At 43.7% G+C, this 18,801-nt stretch overlaps 1 protein-coding gene across 1 annotated transcript in view; it reads right to left on the bottom strand.

The window, feature by feature from the left end:
* Positions 1-18,801, bottom strand: part of LOC145358504 (endophilin-A2-like) — a 129,056-nt gene that overhangs the window by 99,349 nt on the left and 10,906 nt on the right. The gene's annotated exons all lie outside the window — the stretch shown is intronic.

Genomic DNA, 18,801 nt, shown 5'->3' with positions numbered 1-18,801 from the left:
GATGATAGTTGTCAGTACAACTATTGCCATTAGTTAACTTCTGGGCATTGGTGAATTGGTTGTTTTCCTCCCCCTCCCCCCACTGCAATCCATATACGCTTCACGTAGGCTCCTCCACTGTGCACCCACCGCACACTCTTCGCACCCCTATCCGGGCTCTTCCCAACCCTGCCTAACACCCCACACGGATGCTCTTTGCCACCTCATCACCTGCCCCCGCACGCACACCATCCGCACTTGCACTTCTGCATACACTCCTCCCAAATCTGCTTGCGTACCTCATTCTCCTCCCTCCCCTACATACACTCTTAGCACCCCTGCCGCTCCGTGCTCTTTGCACCCTACACCCCCAATGCTCCACGCTCCCTGCCCCCACGCGCTCTGCTGGCCCACCCTCCCGCACCCACTTCTTGCCTCCCCACCCCTTCCCCTGCACAAGCCCCTCGCTCTGCCCCATCCCCTGTGTTATCTTCGCATTCGAAAATTATCCTGGAGTGGTGAGCAGTTCCAGTTTGCACTGAAGTTACAGGTTTACTGTTACACCGACTCCCATTCTACATCACACTAGTGTCAGGTTTAACTTTGGTCTGAATGGCCTGCATTTACACTACAACTGCAATATTGGCACACAACAAATTTACTTCACATCAGCACTACAGCTGTAACCTTAATGCATAAAGGCTCAACCTTCTTCCTACAGAGTATCTCTGCTTCAGAATCAACTTGGCTGCATCATGTAGCATGGATACAAAACTAAAATCAGAAGTTTATTTACAGATATTAACATATCCCACGATGAATAAAGTATTTGGATTGAAATGGGCAAGATGCAACTTCCAATGGTTAGTGCAAATAAGCCATCATACAACATTCAATGTGAAGTAGACAGCAGGATGCCAATTCAACAAGTTAACAGTAGAGCAGCACAACCCAGACAGCAATAGTATTGAAGTAGAATCTTTGAGAATCACTTCAAATAGCTGAGGCCACGATTAGCTGCATTGTTTTTGGCAAATCAAATCACAGCCATTCTTTTTGGCAAATCAAATAAACTGAGGGGCAAATTAAAAGGGGCAGCCCCAAAAAGGAGGGAAGCGCCTGAAACAAAAGAAAGCAGAAAGGAAACTTGACACATTAAAATCAAGGCCACTACTTTTCACCCTGCAAACTAATTATCTGAATTGATTATGCTCATTTTCTTTGAAAAGGCAAATTTCGCTGTCAACTTGGAACTAACAGATGAATTATCAAGTGAAGTGTTATGATATCACGCTTCAAGTCCGCAAACTGCAGCCAATCCAAACTGTGGGATGCAACATTAATAAGGGAGTTTTGCTTCAGATTATAGGTTTCATTGCTTTGACTGCAACCCACACCAGAGCTCCCAGTATGTGAGAAAAAAACAAAGTTGCTCAATTGCTTTCTGCACCTGCGTTAAGTGATGAGACAGCCATTAAAGTGACAAACCTCAGCATTGGAAAACTTGCTCAATCTTGAGTATTTGATCAGTTAATCCAAGTTAACCTTTAAATTATTTATTAATTCTCAAGAAGTATTACGTGACATTGAAAGCTGTATTTAGATGGTTGCAACATTTTTTATATCACAAGACTAGTTTCAACTGACAGACCTGCAATAGGAAGACAGTTCCGTTATTTTACAACTTGGAATACCAAGTACAAGTACCTACGGTTTTTTTCAGAAGCCACAGAGAAACATAACATAAGAAATAGGAGCAGGAGTAGGCCATCTAGCCCTTCGAGCCTGCCCCGCCATTCAATAAGATCATGGCTGATCTATCGTGGCTCAGTTCCACATTCCCACCCTCTCCCCATAACCCTTAATCCCCTCTCTTATCAAAAACCCATCAACCCGTGTCTTAAAAATATTTAGCGAGGTAGCCTCCACCACTTCAACGGGCAGAGAATTCCAGAGATTCACCACCCTTTGAGTGAAGAAGTTCTTCCTCAACTCCGTTCTAAACCGCCCCCCCTTTATCTTGAGGCTGTGCCCCCTAGTCCTACTGTCCTTTGAGCGGGAAGAGTCTCTCCACCTCTATCCTATCCATCCCATTCATCATCTTATACGTCTCAATGAGATCTCCCCTCATTCTTCTAAACTCTAACGAGTACAAGCCTAGTTTATTCAGCCTCTCCCCATAGCTCAACCCCCTCAACTCCGGCATCAGCCTAGTAAACCTCCTCTGCATTCCCTCCAAGGCCAAAATATCCTTGCGCAAGTACAGCGCCCAAAACTGCACACAGTACTCCAGCTGCGGCCTCACCAATGCCCTATACAGCCGCAGGAAGACCTCCCTACTTTTATATTCAATCCCCCTCACTATGAAGGCCAGCATCCCATTCGCCTTCCTGACCACCTGCTGCACCTGCAAGCTGGGTTTTTGCGACTCATGCACAAGGACCCCGAGGTCCCTCTGCACCGTCGCATGTTGCAGTTTTTCGCCACGTAAGTAATAATCCTTCCTACCAAAGTGGACCACCTCGCACTTGCCAACATTAAATTCCATTTGCCAGTTCCTGGCCCATTCGCCCAGCCTATCTAGATCCTTCTGCAGACTCTCCACACCCTCCACGCAATTTGCCATTCCACCAATCTTGGTGTCATCAGCAAATTTCGACACCATACACTCGGTTCCCTCCTCCAGATCATCTATATAAATGGTAAATAGCTGAGGCCCCAGCACCGACCCCTGGGGCACTCCACTAGTCACCAACCGCCAATCCGAATAGCACCCATTGACCCCCACTCTCTGCCTCCTATTTGACATGATGTGGGTATGCCGGCGTTGGACTGGCGTAAACACAGTGAAAAGTCTGACAACACCAGGTTTTAGTCCAACCGATTTATTTGATAATACTCACAAGCTTGAGGTTTCCCTCTTCGTCAGGTGAATGGAGAGTTCTGGCCTCAGACAGGGCATATAAAGCACAGACAGTTTAGAGATTACTGATTAGAATGTGAATCCTTACACCTAACCTGCTGTTCAAGACCTGAAGTGGCTGACAATGTGAGTGGAAGGAGCACTGATCACGGGTTACAGAGATGTGTATTGTCTCCAGACAGTACAGTAAGTGAGGTTTTGCAAACCCAGGCAAGTCACGGGGGTTACAGATAGTGCGACATGAACCCAAGATCCCTGTTGAGACCGTCCTCATGTGTGCGGAACTTGGCTATCTGTCTCTGTTCAGCGACTCTGCGCTGTCGTGTGTCGTGAAGGCCGCCTTGGAGAATGCTTACCCGAAGGTCAGAGGCTGAATGCCCGTGACCACTGAAGTGTTCGTCAACAGGAAGGGAACAGTCTTGCCTGGTGATTGTCGAGCGATGTTCATTCATCCGTTTTTAACAAACAATCCTCTATCCATGCTAATACCCTATCCCCAACTCCATGTCCCCTGACCTTCTGCAATAACCTCTTGAGGTACCTTGTCAAACGCCTTCTGAAAATCAAGAAAGACCACATCCACCAGCTCTCCTCTATCCACTGCCCTAGACACATCCTCATAGAACTCCAGTAAATTTGTCAGACACGACTTCCCCTTAACGAAACCGTACTGTGTCTGCTCTATCAAGCAATTCCCCTCAAGATGCCTCGCCATTTCCTCCTTGATGACGGATTCTAACATTTTACCTACAACAGACGTTAAACTAACCGGCCTATAATTCCCTGCCTTTTGCCTGGCACCCTTCTTAAACAACGGCGTAACATTAGCCGCTTTCCAATCTTCCGGCACTTCCCCAGAATCCAGCGACGTCTGGAAAATAACCAAGGCATCCACTATCACCTCCGCCATTTCTTTCAGAACCCTCGGATGCATTCCGTCCGGTCCTGGGGACTTGTCCACAATCAGCCCCTCTAGTCTGTCGAGCACCGCCTCTCTAGTAACAATAGTGTCATTGAGACCCTCCAGTCCTACCACCTTTCCATCTCTAACACCCAGCAAATTATTCACGTCCTCCTCCGTGAAGACAGAAACAAAAAAGTTATTCAAGACCTCAGCCATTTCCCCATCCCCTACCACTGAGGCCCCCTTCTCATCCTCTAAGGGTCCAATGTTCACCCTAGCCAGCCTCTTCCTTTTTATATATTTATAAAAACTCTTGCTATCCTTTTTTATATTAAGTGCTAGCCCAGCTTCATAGTTTCTCCTACTCTTCTTTATCAAATTCTTTGTCAATCTTTGTTGACATTTAAACGTCTCCCAATCCTCTTCTCGCCCACTACTCTTAGCTACTCTAAACGCCTCCGCTTTTAATTTAACACTTTCCTTCACCTCCTTCATTATCCACAGCTTATTACCTCTCCTCCTACGGTCCTTTTTGACCATCGGAATAAATTTCCGCTGAGCACCAAGAAAGATCTCCTTAAAGATCATCCACTGCTCCTCAGCAGACCTACCTTCCAACGCACTCCCCCAGTCCACATTCACCAATTCTTCTCTCATCCTACCGTACTCCCCTCTGTTCAAGCAAAGGATGCGTGTCTGGGAACCCACTTTCTCCTCCTCCATCTGCACCAGAAACTCCACCATACAATGATCATTCTCCCCAAGAGGATCCTTCACCGCAAGGTCCCTAATTCTACCCGCCTCATTACGTAACACCAGATCCAAGATAGCTCACTCCCTCGTCGGCTCCAACACACACTGTTCAAGGAAACTGTCCCGGCAGCATTCCAAGAACTCCTCCTCGAGCCCACCGCGTCCAACATGGGTCGACCAATCACGCGAGCTGCAAAGGTAGCAACAGCCACACAAAAAAAGCAGACACCAGCAGTAATCCAAACAAGGCATATATAGGGGCTCTATTGTGCCAGCACATCTCCTGTGACATTGGCTAAAGATTCTATATCAGCAAAAATGGAAAACACATACTGCTTAGCTGTATTGGTTTATATGACCTAATTATAAATAAAACAAAAAATCTCACTTGAACGTGTGAATAATGCTTCCAGGAACCTACAAACTTCCACGGAACACTGAATCATCAGAACAATTTAGGTGTTCTTGAAGCAAAACTACTAAATGCTAGTGGGCAGGGACAAAAAAAACTGAGACCATCTGGAGACACCCAAACTACACAGCAATCCTCAAGAACTCACTCACAATAACAGATTCCTTTCTTACTTACAATTTTCAATTCCCTTTCACCATTAAGGGCAGCACAGTGGCACAGCACACTGTTGCCTCACAGCGCCAGGAACCCAGGTTCAATTCCAGCCTCAGGTGACCGTGTGCAGTTTGCATGTTTTCCCAATGTATGCAAGGGTTTCCTCCTATACACCAAAGATGTGCAGGTTAGGTTGATTGGCCATGATAAATTGTTCTTTAGTGTCAGGGATTAACAGGGTAAATTTGGGGTTACAAGGATTGGGCCCCAGGCGGGATTGTTGTTGGTGCTGGCTCGATGGGCCAAATGGTCTCCTTCTGCATTGTAGTGATTCTATAATTAAGATTTTGGCGTACAGTTCCAAGGACCAGAACGCCTTGCAGTACAATGCAAGTGGTAAACAGGTTCTCTAATTCCAGCAGCAGTCACTAGCATTCAAAATAATGGTTGACTTCAACTGTCCAGCACTATATGGTGACATGAATTGTGCCACCAATACCATTCGATATTTGTGAAAATGTAATCTTCTCTTTCCCCTGCCCCACCCAGTTCAGTTCCACTGCTTGAAAAGTTAATCAATTGAGTTATCGTGAAGCTGAAGAGGAATATCTCAAATAGTGTAAAAATATTGATAAGAATTCAGGCACTGCTGCCTCACAGTGTCAAGGACCTGGGTTCAATTCTGTCTCAGGTCACTGTCTGTGCAGTTTTTACATTTGCCGTGTCTGCATGGGTTTCCTCGGTGCTCCGGTTTGCTCACACTCCAAAGATGCGTGGATTAGGTTTAGCCATGCTAAATTGCCCCTTAGTATCAGGAGAACCAGCAGGGCAAACATGCGGCTACGGCGAGGGGTTAGGGTCTGGGTGGGATTGCTGCCGGTGCAGGCTCAATGGGCCAAATGGCCTCCTTCTGCACTGTAGGGATTCTATGATTCTAGTTTATTTTAATCCAACTCCGGTTCATACACTGATCCAATATTTACTAATAATGCAACAGTATTTTGTAATTTTGTGACTCAATTCAACTGCTGTGGGGATAAAGACTATCAACTCTACCAACATAACAACTAAAATTCATGATCTGTGTATTTTGCTATGGCTACAGCTTTAAATGCCAATAATTTTTGAAGCGGTATTTGCCTCTGCATTTAATGTGATTTTAGGCAACATTATTTTGAATCAATATATATGTTTTCTTTTGGAAATACACATTTAAAAGATGGCATTCCACTGGTTTGGTAAAGGGAACGTCCAAGATATTGCCAGTTACTACACACTATCGAGCCCGAAGACTGAACCACGATTGCAACAGATGCAAAAGCATTTCCAGCTCACTCATTATTTGTGACACATAGCTCTAGCAAACAAAGCAGACTATGGATTTGTGTGGAGGTCACAAGGTAGTTATCATGGGTGATATTCCAAATATTGATTGAGACCTTTATAGGTCAAATAGTTCAGATGGGCAGTATTTGTACAGTGTGTGCAAGAGGGTTTCCTGACACAATATGTGGATAGGCCGACAAGAGGTGGGGCCACATTGGACTTGGTACTGGGTAATGAACTGGGCCAAGTGTTAGGTTTGTTTGTGGGACAGCACTTTGGAGATAATGACCACAATTCGGTGTCTTTCATCATTGCAATGGAGAGGGATAGGGTCATATGGCAGGACAAGGTTTATAATTGGGGGAGAGGTAATGATGATGTGATTAGGCAAGAGTTAGGGAGCGTAAGATGGGAACAGAAAGTGTCAGGGAAAGGCACAAATGAAAAGTGGAGCTTTTTCAAGGAATAGGTACTGCATGTCCTTGATAGGTATGTCCCTGTCAGGCAGGGAGGAAATGGCCAAGTGAGAGAACCATAGTTCACAAGAGGTTGAATGCCTTCATAGAATCATAGAACCCTACAGTGCAGAAAGGGGCCCTTCAGCCCATTGAGTCTGCACCAACCACAATCCCACCCAGGCCCTATCCCCATATCCCTGCACATTTACCCGCTAATCCCTCTAACCTCTGCATCTCAGGACACCAAGGGTCAATTTTAGCATGGCCAATCAACCTAGCCCGCACATCTTTGAACTGTGGGAGGAAACCCACACAGACACAAGGAGAATGTGCAAACTCCACACAGACAGTGACCCGAGCCAGGAATTGAACCCAGGTCCCTGGAGCTGTGAAGCAGCAGTGCTAACCACTGTGCTACCATGCCGTCCATGTCTTATCAAGAGGAAAAAGGAAGCGTATGTAAGGATGATCTGAGGATAATGTAAGGATCTGGATGATAATGTGGTAAACTGGATCAGCAAATTTGCTGATGATACAAAGACTGGAAGTGTAGTGGACAGTGAGGAAGGTTTTCAAAGCTTGCAGAGGGATTTGGACAAGCTAGAAAAATGAGCTGAAAAATGGCAGATGGAGTTTAATGCAGACAAGTGTGAACTATTGCATTTTGGAAGGACAAACCAAGGTAGAACATATAAGGTAAATGGTAGGACACGGAAGGGTGTAGTAGAACAAAGGGATCTGGGAACACAGATACATAATTCCTTAAAAGTGCCGTCACAGGTAGATAGGGTTGTAAAGAGTGCTTTTGGAACATTGGCCTTTATTAATCAACGTATTGGGTATAAGAGTTGGAATGTTATGGTGAGGTTGTACAAGACATTGGTGAGGCCAAATTTAGAGTATTGTGTGCAGTTCTGGTCACCTAATTACAGGAAGGGTATTAACAAGGTTCAAAGAGTGCAGAGAAGGTTTACAAGGATGTTGCCAGGACTTGAGAAACTGAGTTACAGAGAAAGGTTGAATAGGTTAAGACTTTATTTCTTGGAACGTAGAAGAATGAGGGGAAATTTGATAGAGATGTATAAAATTATGATGGGTATAGATAGAGTGAATGCAAGCAGGCTTTTTCCACTGACGCTAGGGGAGAAAAAAAACTAGAGGACATGGGTTAAGAGTGAAGGGGGAAAAGTTTAAAGGAAATATTTGGGGGGGTGGGCGTGGTTCTTCACACAGTGGTGGGAATGTGGAATGAGCTGCCAGATGAAGTGGTAAATATAGACTCACTTTTATCATTTAAGAAAAACTTGGACAAGTACATGGATGAGAGGGGTGTGGAGGGATACGGCCCAGGTGCAGGTCAGTGGGACTAAGCAGAAAAACGGTTCGGCACAGCCAAGGGCCAAAAGCCCTGTTTCTGTGCTGTAATATTCTATGGTTCTATGAGAAAACAAGGTTCGGTTGTATCGCTTGAGGGTTACAAGCTAGCAAGGAATGAGCTTAAAAAAGGCTTAGGATAGCCAGGAGGGGCCATGAGAAGTCCTTGGAGGGTCAGATAAAGGAAAACCCCAAGGCTTTTTACTCATGTGAAAAACAAAAGAATGACCAGGGTACGGTTAGGGCCAGTCAAGGATATTAGTGGGAACTTGTGCATGGAGCCAGAAGAGATAAGAGAGGCAATGAATGAATACTTTTCTTTAGTGTTTACCAAAGAGAGGGGCCATGTTTTTGAGGATGAGTGTGAGATACAGGCTGATAGGATGGAGGAGGTAGGTGTTCTTAGGGAAGATGTATTAGCAATTTTGAAAAGCCTGAGGGTCGATATGTCCCCTGGGCCAGATGGGATATATCCTAGGATTCTTTGGGAGGCAAAGGATGATATTGCAGAGCCTTTGGCTTTAACCTTTGGGTCCTCATTGTCCACAGGGATAGTGCCAGAGACTGGAGAGTGGCAAATGTTGTTCCTCTCCAAGAAAGGAAATGGGAATGACCCTGGTAATTATAAGCCAGTCAGCCTTACTTCGGTGGTCAGTAACTTAAATGAAAAAGGTCCTGAGCAACAGGATTTATGATCATTTGGAAAGATGCAGCTTAATCCGGGATAGTCAGCACGAATTCCTGAAGGGCAAGTCTCGCCTCAAATGTGATTGAATTCTTTGAGGAAGTAACTAAGTCTGAAGATGAAGGTAGAGCAGTTGATGTTGTATACATGGATTTTACTAAGGCGTTTGCTAAGGTTGCCCATGGTAGGCTCATGAAGAAAGTAAGGCGGCGTGGAGTAGAGGGAAATTTGGCCGATTGGATAAGTAACTGGCTATCTCATAGAAGACAGAGGGTGGTGGTGGATGGAAAATTTTCAGACTGGAGACCAGTTATCAATGGTGTACCAGAGGGATCAGTGCTGGGTCCTCCACTATTTGTGATTTTTATCAAATGACTTGGAGGAGGGGGCTGAAGGGTGGGTCAGTAAATTTGCTGATGATACCAAGATTGGTGGAGTAATGGATGAGGTGGAGGACTGTTATAGGCTGCAAAGAGATATTGATAGGATGCAGAGCTGGGTCGAAAACTGGCAGATCGAGTTTAACTCTGATAAGTACACGGTGATTCATTTTGGTAGGACAAATTTGAACGTGGATTACAGGGTCAATGGCAGGGTTCTGAGGAACTTGGAGGAACAGAGAGATCTTGGGGTTCATATCCACAGATCTCTGAAGGCTGCCACTCAAATGGCTAGAGCCATGAAGGCCTATAGGTGTGTTAGCGTTTATTAACGGGGGTTTGAATTTAAGAGCGTGAGGTTATGCTGCAAATGTCCAGGACCTTGGTGAGACCACATTTGGAATACTGTGTGCAGTTCTGGTCACCTCACTATAACGAGGATGTGGAAGCATTGGAGAGAGTGCAGAGGAGATTTACCAGGATAGGTCTTATGAGGTAAGATTGAGGGAGCTAAGGCTTTTTTCTTTAAAGCAGAGGAGAATGAGAGGCGATTTAGTAGAAGTTTATAAGATGATGAGGGGGATAAATAGAGTGGGTGTGCAGAGACTATTTCCTTGGGTGGATGCAGCTGTTACTCAGGGGCATAACTATAAGGTTTATGGTGGGAAATATAGGAGGAATGTCGGAGGTCGGTTCTTTACTTGGAGAATGGTTGGGGTGTAGAATGGATGCCGACTGTGATAGTGGAGTCAGACACTTTAGGAACTTGCAAGTGGTTATTGATAGGCACATGAAGCACACCAGAATGATAAGGAGTGGGATAGCTCGATCTTGGTTTCAGACAAAGCTCGGCACAAAAGAAGGGCTGAAGGGCCTGTACTGTTCCAAACATCGCAGAACTGGTGTAGCCGGTCATTACATCGCAGAACTGGTGTAGCCGGTCATTACATCGCAGAACTGGTGTAGCCGGTCATTACATCGCAGAACTGGTGTAGCCGGTCATTACATCGCAGAACTGGTGTAGCCGGTCATTACATCGCAGAACTGGTGTAGCCGGTCATTACATCGCAGAACTGGTGTAGCCGGTCATTACATCGCAGAACTGGTGTAGCCGGTCATTACATCGCAGAACTGGTGTAGCCGGTCATTACATCGCAGAACTGGTGTAGCCGGTCATTACATCGCAGAACTGGTGTAGCCGGTCATTACATCGCAGAACTGGTGTAGCCGGTCATTACATCGCAGAACTGGTGTAGCCGGTCATTACATCGCAGAACTGGTGTAGCCGGTCATTACATCGCAGAACTGGTGTAGCCGGTCATTACATCGCAGAACTGGTGTAGCCGGTCATTACATCGCAGAACTGGTGTAGCCGGTCATTACATCGCAGAACTGGTGTAGCCGGTCATTACATCGCAGAACTGGTGTAGCCGGTCATTACATCGCAGAACTGGTGTAGCCGGTCATTACATCGCAGAACTGGTGTAGCCGGTCATTACATCGCAGAACTGGTGTAGCCGGTCATTACATCGCAGAACTGGTGTAGCCGGTCATTACATCGCAGAACTGGTGTAGCCGGTCATTACATCGCAGAACTGGTGTAGCCGGTCATTACATCGCAGAACTGGTGTAGCCGGTCATTACATCGCAGAACTGGTGTAGCCGGTCATTACATCGCAGAACTGGTGTAGCCGGTCATTACATCGCAGAACTGGTGTAGCCGGTCATTACATCGCAGAACTGGTGTAGCCGGTCATTACATCGCAGAACTGGTGTAGCCGGTCATTACATCGCAGAACTGGTGTAGCCGGTCATTACATCGCAGAACTGGTGTAGCCGGTCATTACATCGCAGAACTGGTGTAGCCGGTCATTACATCGCAGAACTGGTGTAGCCGGTCATTACATCGCAGAACTGGTGTAGCCGGTCATTACATCGCAGAACTGGTGTAGCCGGTCATTACATCGCAGAACTGGTGTAGCCGGTCATTACATCGCAGAACTGGTGTAGCCGGTCATTACATCGCAGAACTGGTGTAGCCGGTCATTACATCGCAGAACTGGTGTAGCCGGTCATTACATCGCAGAACTGGTGTAGCCGGTCATTACATCGCAGAACTGGTGTAGCCGGTCATTACATCGCAGAACTGGTGTAGCCGGTCATTACATCGCAGAACTGGTGTAGCCGGTCATTACATCTAAACAAATATGGGACTGAACCATATCAAAGTATAAGACCCAAGATTTGATTCCTGGTTTCTACTCATTGGGCTGACCTCCTCAGTCAGATTTATAGTAAAAGCACTAATCGGCCTCAGTGCCATTAGCTAGAGATAGAAAAAGCAAAAAAAAATTCAAGAGCGACTCAAGCACAGAAGGCAGTCAGTCTGTGCCGGTTCTCTAGAAGCATTGCTTAGCTAGTCCTACTTCCCCACAAACATACTGCTGCCCTGCATCTTTTCTCTTAACAATTGCTTACCCATTTCCCTTTTCAAATCCATGATTAAATCTGCCTCTGCTGCATGCTACTCACTGCTTAAAAATGAGTTTCATCATGCTGCTTTTGGTTCTTTTGCCAATCACATTAGATCAGTGTGCTCATGTTTGGACATTCTGCTAATGGGAACAGTTTCTCCCCCTCGACTCTGTCCAGACCCCTTATGATTCTATCAAATCTTCCCTCAACTTTCTCTTTCCGTGCTTCTTCAATTTATTTATCCACGTAACTAAAGGCCCCACCCCAAGAACCATTTTTAAATCTTTTTTATTCATTTACAGGACATGGGTATCACTGACTGGACCAGCATTTATGGCCCACCCCTAGCCACCATCCATTTCAGAGGGCATTTGCGAGTCAACCATTTTGCTATGGATCTGGACTCGCATATAGGCCAAACCAGATAAGGATTGCACGTTTTCTTCTCTAAAGTACATTAATGAACCAGATGGGTTTTCATAACAATCGACAATGATTTCATGGTCATCATTTGACTTTTAATCCTAGATATTTATTGAATTCAAATTTCATGATCTGCCGTGGTGAGATTTCAACACAGATCTTGCCCTGGGTCTCTGGATTATTCGTCCAGTGATAATACCACGAAGTTGCTGCCTCTTCTGCAACCTCTCAGATGCCTTCATGTCTTTCTAATGATGTGTTTCCCAAATTAAATGCATGGCTGAACCAGTCTTTTACAAGGTGTTATGAAACCATGCTACGTATATAAAAAATAGATCTTGAATTTACTGGATGGATTTTTTTTTAAAAAAGAGACTAAAACCACATTCCAGTGATGAGATAACAGTCAAAAATATCTCAAAATTTGCATCACTGTAGCTTTGATATTCCAAATACTCTTGAAATGGAAACAACCTGTCCTCAAAGCATCTCCAGGAATCACTGCCTTGAAAGAGAATGATGTGGAGATGCCAGTGTTGGAGTGGGGAGGACACAGAAGTCTCAACACCAGGTTAAAGTCCAACAGGTTAATTTGGAGTCAAGTTTTTGGAGCGCTGCTTCTTCATCGGGTGAACCTACCTCTCCACTCACATTATGAAAGCTCTTGATACTAAGTAAACCTGCTGGACATTAACCTGGTGTTGTGAGATTTCTTGACAAAGTATAAAGGGGGCCCATGTCTTAACCTATTAGCAAAGCATCCAGACAAATATCTCAGCATTCTGAAACAAGCAATTAGACATAATTATTTAGACATTGAAACCTTGGCTGAGAGGAATTCCCAGCTATGATCCAAACAAGTCACAACTGAAGTACACCAGTCATGACTATATTTGGGTCGCTGGGCAGTTGGACAGAGAGGGTCATGTGTGTTTAAACAGTTATTCTTTTACTGCAGAACAGTACAAACAACTGAGATTCTAAAGGGGCAAGAATCTGAATGGCTTTCTCTTCATCTAACTTGCAAGAATTGAACACTATCTGCTGATTTTGAGTATCCTAGTGCCAGACAAAGATTAAAAACTCCGGAAACAGATAAATTGTTTGTTTACGCCTTTAAACAATCTCAACAGTAACAGGACCACTAAATTCAGCCTGAAGCTTGAGAAGTCACCAACTATGTACGAGGGGGGGGAAAATGAGAGAGAAAGATTGGGCATTATTATTTTACTTGGATCAGTTTGATTGCAATTAAAAACTATCCTCTTGTTAAAAACTGAAGAAAACAATATGTAAATAATTAAAGCGCTCACAAAAATGAAAATTAAATATTAAAAAACCTATTGCAATCAAATGAGGGAAAAGAGGGAACCATTTGACCCTTCCTCACAAAATCACAATATGCCTCTACAACAAAGTCCAGAATCCAGTGTGTCTTATTAATTGCCCTTTTAATTTGCCCTGCGACTTTCAAAGATTTGTCACACACCTCCAGAACCCTCTCCACTCTCCCCTTTAGAACTGTATCCTTTATTTGATGTTGCTTCCCACCACCCCCAGCCCATTCTATCACTTCTCAACATTAAATTTCATTGGCTGTACGTCCACCAGCCTGCCTATCCTCTTGAAGTCTATGGCTATTTGATTTACAATTCATAAGATTTCAAGGTTTTTCCCACAAATTTTGAAACTATGCCTTGCACACACAAATTAGGTCATTAACATAAATCAAGAAAAGCAATGGTCCATATAATGACGCCTGGGCAAGTCCACTACATTTCTTCCTCCTGCCTGAAAAGCCGTTCACCACTACTGTTTCCTGTCACTCAACATTGCATTCATGCTGGCACCGTCTTAGTCAATAGTCTCAAACTAGCAAACCTGTTACATAACACTTTATCAAAAGCCTTTTGGAAATCCATTACCATCACATTAAGTGCAATACACATTAATCTTGTCTATCACCTCATCAGAAAAAAACTCAGTCACGTTAAATACAAATTGCTCTTAACAAATCTGTTCTGGCTTTCCTTAATTAATCCACATATATCCCAGTGTTAACTAATTTTGCCCCAGATTATCATTTCTTAAAGCTATCCCACTGCTGAGATTATACTAGCTGGCTTGCAATCACTGGGCTTGTCTTTGCATTCTTTTCTGAACAAGGGTATAACATTTGTTGTTTCCTGGTCATTTGGCACCAACACCGTATCCAAGGAGGATTACTAATCAGAGCCACCAAAATTTCCACCCTTACATCCCTCAGTATTCTGAGGTCCATCTCATCCACTCCTGGTGACACTTTATTTAGTCATCTATTAGTCAGAAATAGCTTACATTCACACCGCAATGAAGTTACTATGAAAATCCCCTAGTCACCATACTCCAGCACCTATTTGGGTATGCTGAGGGAGAATTGAGCATGGCCAATCCACCTAACCTGTTCATCTTTGGACTGTGAGTGGAAAACGGAGCTCCTGGAGCAAACCCACACAGACAAGGGGAGAACGTGCAGATTCCGCACAAACACTGACCCAAGATGGGAATTTAACCCGGGTTCCTGGTACTGCAAGGCAGCAGGGCTAACCACTGTGCCACCATGCTGTCCCTTACCAACTCCAACGGATATCAACGGATAATATCAGTTAACTCCAACGGATATCAACGGTTAATATCAACGGATATTACCCAATATCCGTTGAGCTTAGAGGTTTGAGGTGTGATCATACTGAAACATAACATCCCTGACAGGCTGAATGCTGAAAGTGTTTCCCCTCATGGAAGGGACTAGAACTAAGGGACAAGGTTTAAAAATAAGGGGGGGGTCCCTCCTTTGCATTGGAGATGAAAATAATTTTTTTCTCTAAAAGGATTGTGAATATTTTGAACTCTTCCCCAGACAGCAATAGAAGAAATGAATGTTTTTAAAGCAGAGGTAGACAGATACTTGACTAACTAAGGAGTCAAAGATTATCATCAGGGGAAGCGGAATATGAAGTTGAGGCCACAATCAAGTCAGCTAAGATCTTATTAAATGGTGGTTCAGACTCAAGAGGTCAAACAACCTATTCCTGCTCCTTTATATTATTTATTACCTCAGCTATTCCCTCTGCCTCCATACATAAGCTCCCTTTCTGGTTCCAGATCAGCCCATTCCTTTTACTAATTATTTGCCTCTAGAAGAACTTTGGATTTCTTTTTATGTTAGCCTCCAGTTTCTTCACTGCCCTAAATGTTAGGCAACCACCTCATTTGTAAAGAGTGGTTGCGTGCCCACCCAGACACATAGCTGGGTTCTGCTGAAATTGATCACGATCAACTGACCATATGAAGTTGATAAGGACTAACACGGTAACAGTGGTTAGCACTGCTGCCTCAGCGCCAGGGACCCAGGTTTGATTTCCAGTTCTGAGCTCCCACACATGGTAACACTGGCTATAAACCAGCCATTTCCCTTAAATCTGACCTTAAGCACTTTTCTCCCCCAAATATTTTTTTCTAAATTGTTGCATCATTTTGCTTTGTTTTATGCTGGAAACTAAAATTATCCTGCTTTTACAAATCCTAAACATCTTCCTGCTGTTCCAAAAGCCTGGCAAACTCGTAGTAACATAATCTTCCTAAATCCCTGACATTTGCTGTTTGAAAGGAAATAGCTTTTCTCAAATCCTTCTCATTTCAAAACATTTTCACTTGGTCGATTGGAAAAGTTACTGAATCATCGACTTTGCACAATAAAATAAGCAGTCATAGGCATTTTGTATCTGTTACCAGTATTTAAGTTTCTTTCCACTGCTCCAGACTTTAGCAACCACCTCCTATGGGGCCCCCTTAGTTGCCTTTTAATGTAGATTCATCAAATAGATAGACACACACACACTGACCTACATGAATGCTTGTAACCTGCCCACAGCCCTGATTTTTAAAAAATTTTTATCCCCCCAATTTTCATAGAAGATAAATTTCATAGAATCCCTACAGTACAGAAGGAGGCCATTCAGCCCATCAAGTCTGAACCGAACACAATCCCACCCAGGCCCTATTCCCATCACCCCTCACATTTATCCTGCTAATCCTCTGACACTAGGGTCAATTTAACATGGCCAATCAACCTAACCTGCACATCTTTGGACTGTGGGAGGAAACCGGAGCCCCTGGAGGAAACCCACGCAGACACGAGGAGAATGTGCAAACTCCATATAGACAGTGATCCAAGGTGAGAATTGAACCCGGGTCCCTGGTGCTGAGGCAGCATTGATAACCACTGTGCTGCCTCCTCCTCTCCTGATGGAGTGTATGGATTCTGCCCTTGACACGTCAACAAGTGACCACTCCGAGAGATCAGGAAGACTACCTGACCACGATTGCTACTCTAAAGGAGATAATCATATTGTCCATATTTATCTACTTTCCAGTGTGGAGTCTCTGTATGCTGATCAGGAATGGGGAATTTGGCTGATTCCCCTTTTCATCAGGGATATACTCAAGTCACAAAAATTCTCTTTCTGCTGCTTTAGCAAAAACATCAGACATTAAAGCTGGAATTTTCTTGGTCTAAATGTGCAACTGCTTTATGAGACACTAAAAGTAATCATTATGCAGAAATCATTGACTGGACAAGTTCATTCTGCCAGAATTCATCTACGAGTTCTACAATAAGTTATTTCGAAGGATTATATGCGACAATCATGCAGTCACCTATGAAAGCATTGTAACATTTAATTGGTTATGAAGTTCTGAATGTTCTTTTCAGAAACATAACTGCAATACTTTACATACTGAGTCACTTTGGACACATTCTATTCTTTCCCATTAATTCCACTTCTGTCCGAGATATAAACTTATATAATCAAGTCATTTAGGACTGGTTAACTCAGCTGACTGGATGTTTGGTTGAGGATGCTGAGCGACACCAGTGTGGGTTCAATTCCCATACTAGTTGAGGTTATTGATGACCTTGCTCCTTGCCCAGGGTGTGGCCACCGTTAGTGTAAATCATCACCAAATCAACTTCTCTCAAAGGAGAGAGCAATCTGTGGTCCCCTGGGACTGTGGCAACATTTCACAATCTCATTTGAAAACAGTCTCAAATGGCAGCAACAGCCAACCCAGCCTTAAACATCATGGGCATAGGGTTCATTCAGAATTTACTTGGCCCTCCTACTTTTGTCTTTTGACTTCTTTCTAAATAATTTTTTTCCCCTTTTCCCCTCCCCAGTTACAGCCAAACTCTTCCACGGCCTTAAAATAAAGAACAATTAAACCAACAAAGCCTGGGGATTACTCTCCTCCTCATTATCCGGTAACAAAATAATTTGTGGCAAAATATTATGACTATTGTTTGAAGCTTAGAAACTGCGTGAGAAGGTGAGGCTTGTGCAAGTTCTCCACAATGATAATATTGTTAAGTGGCATTCTTTTGATAGTCTTAAATCAGTTCACATAATTTACCAAGTTCTTTACCCTGATAATCTAATCTCAGCAAGTCCAACAGTGGAGCGAAGCTTAGCACCTCTGATTTAGGCTTGGAAAAAAATAAGTTCTCACCCTTATTCATTTAATTGGACACCAGGTATCTGGCATCATTCGCGATTCCCTCGGGAGTCAAACAACCCAACAACATACACCATGTGAATAATGGTCAATGGGGTGAGGATTTTGGAGGTGACCATTCCCTGTGGCAGAATCATCAACTTCAAAATAAAGTTTTTAGGAGAAAAAGACATTTAAAATATATAGGTCACTACATCAAAATTTCACTAAGACATCATTTCAGATGGCAGAAACTTGCACACCTTACATCAATTGTAAAAAAAAGATGTGTATGTTAATTATTACAAGGGAATATTTGGAGTGGTATAATACTTGGGTAAGGTACTGATGGCTGCATATATTTAATAATGGTGGGAGCAATGAGTTAGCTATCTCAGCATCAAAAACATGCTGAATGGAGTGTGATTTTTCTCCAGTATGAATTGTTAAATAAACTGAATGTCAATATTGACACCTGATATTTAGTTTGCCCTGTTAATCACCTCTGCACCTTTACTGACTCAGTCGTAACACTCCTGTTCAAGTCAGAAGGTCATAGGCTCAAGTCCCACTATAGAATCTTTAATACATAAACCAGGCTGACACTTCATTGCCGTAATGGTGAGCAAAAAGAAACTTAAACTTGTACTTATACAAAGCTCTTCGTGACGTCAGGACATCCCAAAGTGCTTCACAGCTAATAAAGTAATCTTGACAAGAGTAAAAAAACCCAACAACATTCATCATATGAGTAATGGTCACTGGGGTGAGGATTTTGGAGGTGACCATTACCTGTGGCAGAATCATTAACTTCAAAATAAAGTTTTTAGGAGAAAGAGACATTTAAAACATGTAGGCTGCAACATCAAGATTTCAGTTAGACATCATTTCAGATGACAGAAACTTGTGCACCTTACATCAGCTGTAAAAAAATACGCAATGATGCATATGTTAATTATTACAAGGGAATATTTGGAGTGGTATAATACTTGGATAAGGTACTGACGGCTGCATATATTTA

The sequence above is a fragment of the Carcharhinus amblyrhynchos genome, chromosome 26 (assembly GCF_965287045.1).
Source record: "Carcharhinus amblyrhynchos chromosome 26, sCarAmb.v2.hapA, whole genome shotgun sequence".
In the NCBI taxonomy this organism is placed as follows: Eukaryota; Metazoa; Chordata; class Chondrichthyes; order Carcharhiniformes; family Carcharhinidae; genus Carcharhinus; species Carcharhinus amblyrhynchos.
This window is presented reverse-complemented; position numbering and strand designations above follow the sequence as displayed.